The sequence below is a fragment of the Sceloporus undulatus genome, chromosome 1 (assembly GCF_019175285.1).
Source record: "Sceloporus undulatus isolate JIND9_A2432 ecotype Alabama chromosome 1, SceUnd_v1.1, whole genome shotgun sequence".
NCBI lineage: Eukaryota > Metazoa > Chordata > Lepidosauria > Squamata > Phrynosomatidae > Sceloporus > Sceloporus undulatus.
The window spans coordinates 366,232,361-366,236,507 of NC_056522.1; positions in this window are offsets into that span (position 1 = coordinate 366,232,361).

Genomic DNA, 4,147 nt, shown 5'->3' on the forward strand with positions numbered 1-4,147 from the left:
GGGAGTGCAAAGCCCAGCAGCCCCCACTAGGGAACTGGCAGCCCCCCAAAAGGGAGAAGCCCTTTCTTCCTTCCCCCCTTTCCCCTCTGGATGTTGGGCCCCTGCCTCCCCCTGTAGAGGATGATGGGACTTGCAGTCCAGCTGTAGCCACTGCTGGATGGAGGATTTCGGGAGAAGCTGTCTCTTAAATAAGGGATTCACGCCATCTGTTTTCTCCCCCCCCCCATCCTTCTCCTCTGGATGTTGGATCTCCCTAGATGGGTGATGGAAGTTGCAGTCCAACAGTAGCCACCCCTGGATGGAGGATTTCAAGAGTAGCTGTCCCCAAAATAAGGGATTTCCCACAGCTCTGTTTTGTTTTTCCCCCATCCTTCCCCTCTGGGTCCCTGCCTCCCTAAAGGAAGATGGGAGTTGCAGTCCAACTGTAGTCACCTCTGGATGGAGGATCTGGGGAGTAGGTGTCACCAAAATAAAGGATTTCCCTCAGTTTTGTTTTCTTTTCTCCTCCTTCTTCTCTAAATGTTGGGTCCCCGCCTCCCCTATAAAGGATGATGTGAGTTGCACTCCAACAGTAGCCACTGCTAGATGGAGGATTTAGGAAGTAGCTGTTCCCAAAATAAGAGATTTTCCCCAACCCTGCTTTCTTTCCCCCCATCTTTCTCCTCTGAATATTAGATATTAGATCCCTGCCTCACTAGATGGAGGATGATGGGAGTTGTAGTTCAACAATAGCCACTCTGGAGGATTGAGGAGTAGCTGGCCCTAAAAAGGAACTTCTCCCAGCTCTGCTTTCTTTTCTCATTCTACTCTTCCTTCCCCTCTGGCCAAAGTTGAAGGATGCTGGGAGTTGCAGTCTCTTCCCAATCCTCTGCTAAGTTTGAAGCTGCAAATGAACCCTTGATTTCCACATCATCAGTACTTCAAAAATAATCATAAGAGTTTATCACAGTGGGGCTAATTTCGGCATTAAAAAGAGATTAAAGAGCATTTAAAGTGAAATAAATAAAGTGAAAATGGCAAGGAATTGCATGAATGATTATCACATGCAATTGGCCAAATAAAGTGATATCAGAAATGCAGTCACTAAAATCCCTAAAGTAAAAAGATGTTTGTTAATGCTTCTTTGTGAACACTTTAATGGTGGGTTTTGTGCGATGTCTTATGTGATTTTTCGGGGATATTTACAGGATAAACTCCCATCTCCTTCATATGATAAATTCCACTGGCAAACTGTTGTGAGTCCAGCTAAAGGTGCTCTTTGACTCTGGGAAGATTGCATGCATTCATTAAATGCATCTAATTCCCCTTCTCCCCAAAAGCATCACACACATTTACTATAACTATAAACATATATATACTATGGAGAGAAGACTTTTATGCATGCACACAGACACTGCAGACACTCACTGGGGGAGATTGTGGGCATGACATAAATATGCACACACCTATCCCTTGGTCCAGAAAATCTCTTGGATTTGAGATCCAGCATTTTATTATCAAAAAGGTGTTATACGAGAGCGCAAAGGCGGGCAGAATTTTCTCATGCGCAATCTCAGTGGGTCTCAGTGTTTTTGAAGATTGTTGATGGCTCTTGGGAAATGTTCCCATAACCATAGAGTTTCGCTTCTCTGTGACAAAACTTAGGAGGAGGAGGAGAACATTGATCAGCACCAAGGACAGAAGATCCACTCTGACTGTCATTGGGACACTTGATTTTCTAAACAGTGCTGTCCATGGTCCTGAATACTGCATGGATTCCTTTGCTGTTGTATTTGTTGTTGTAGGCTGGAGCCATGGTGGTTAAAGTGCTGTCAAACTTCATTGCCTCTACAATGTAATGGAGTTTCTGTCAGTCCACTAAGGAGCAGGATCAATTTAGGCTGCATCAATATAAGCATAGTGTCTAGATTAAGGGAAGTAATAGTGCCACTCTATTCTGCTTTGGTCAGGCCCCATATGGAATACTGTGTCCAGTTCTGGGCACCACAATTCAAAAAGGACATTGAGAAACTGGAGCATATTCAAAGGAGGGCACCTAAAATGGTGAAGGGTCTGAAACCATGCCCTATGAGGAAGGACTTGGGGAGCTGGGGATGTTTAGCCTGGAGAAGAGAAGGATAAGTGGTGATATGATAGTCCTGTTTAAATATTTGAAGGGATGTCATATTGAGGATGCAGCATTGTTTTCTGCTGCTCCAGAGAACAGGACCTGGAACAATGGATGCAAGCTACAGGAATAAAGATTCCACCTCAACATTAGGAGGAACTTCCTGACAGTAAGGGCTGTTCAACAGTGGAACAAACTCCCTCGGAGTGTAGTGGAGTCTCCTTCTTTGGAGGTCTTTAAGCAGAGGCTGGACGGCCATCTGTCAGGGATGCTTTGATTTGGATTTTCTGCATGGCAGGGGGTTGGACTGGATGGCCCTTGTGGTCTCTTCCAACTCTACGTTTCTATGATTCTAAGACAATGATGTTTATCACACTATACTCTTAAAGTGCTACTATTCCACTTTGACTCCTCTAGCTGCCTCCTGTTGCATTCTGGTATTGGCAGTTTTAAGGAGGAGTATTTAGAATTCTCAGGCAGAGAAGTCTGCCTGAGAATTCTAAATACCCCTCCTTAAAACTGCAAATCCCAGAATGCAACAGGAGGCAGCTAGAGGAGTCAAAGTGGAATAGTAACACTTTAAGAGTATAGTGTGATAAACATCATAGTGACTTTTCCCAAAAGATAGAATGCAGGCATGGCTTCTCACTAGCTAGTTAGAACTAGGATTTCTCTTACCTTTTTATCTGGGACTGCATCTGCACTGCAAAATTAATGCATCTTGTCATTGTTTTAAGTGCCATGGCTCAGTGCTATGGAATTCCTTGGATTTGTAGTTTTGTGAGATATTTAGCCTTCTCTGTCAGAGAGCTCCGGTAACACAACAAACTACAAATCCCATGATTCCATAGGATGGAGCCATGACAGTTAAAGCAGTGTCAAACTGTATTATTTATGCAGTGTAGATGCAGCCCCAGAGCTTTTGATTACTGAGAAGAAATTAATGTTTTCAAAGATTTAAGGAATGGAATTCATCAAATTTTGATTGTCATCACAACTTTTGTACTATCAACTATGAAAATGAACATAGGTCCAAATGTATCTTTCCACAACTATGGAGCCCATATGAGAGTTATTTCTGGATTTAAGTAAGTCTAGGGAATGCTGACATAGTGGCAAATTTTAAAGTGCAGACACTCATAATGATAGCTGTTATAACCACATTATTTTCATTGATAGAGAAAGCCCATCAATAAGCTTGCAATTGCCCTTCTGTCCCCGGAGATTATCACACTACACTCTTAAAGCATTGCCATTCCACTTTAACTGCTCTGGCTACCTCCTGTTGCATTCTGGGATTTACAGTTTAGGAAGAATATTCAGCCAGAGAGCTCTTGGGTCTTACTGAGCTACAAACTCCAAAATGCAACAGGAGGCAGTAAAAGCACTTAAATGCTTTAAGAGTGTAATGTGATAGCCCTCAGGTGTGAAACATTGCTGCCACAGAGGTTCCACTATTGGCAGTCATGTGCTGTCAGTGTCAACACATTTTTCACTTTCCCTTGTTTCACCTTGCTATTTCTTATCCTATATCTTCATAGCATAACTCCAGAACTGCATTAAAAATAGAAACCAAAAAAAAAAAAAAAAAAAAAACACCACTGAAAAGCCTGTTGGGGAGGGCATAGGGCAGGAAGATGGGGTTAAGGGGGGAGTGCAGAAAAGAGTGCATGGCACCATAGGTGGTAGAAACAGCCCTGGTTGCACCAGTGGTGTCCCTAGTGCAGGGGGGCAAACTGCCTTGCTCTCCCCCCCCCCCCCCAACCCCCGCCGGGCCCCCCCCCCCCCTCCAAGCCTTCCAAGTTACATGTAACTTCTGCTGTGTAGGACTCCAAAGGCTCCTCCACCCTCCTAGCAGCAGCAGCCATCTTAGTCAAACCAAAGAGTATGATTTTAAAAGATGCTGGGTCACTGTCAGATACACAGTATGGGCCCCGCGTGTAAACATGGAGACTGTGCCATAGCTTCTTACAGGATAACTGGGAAACAACAGGAATAAATCATGATGAGCATGATATGCATGCTTTAATGTTATTCCCC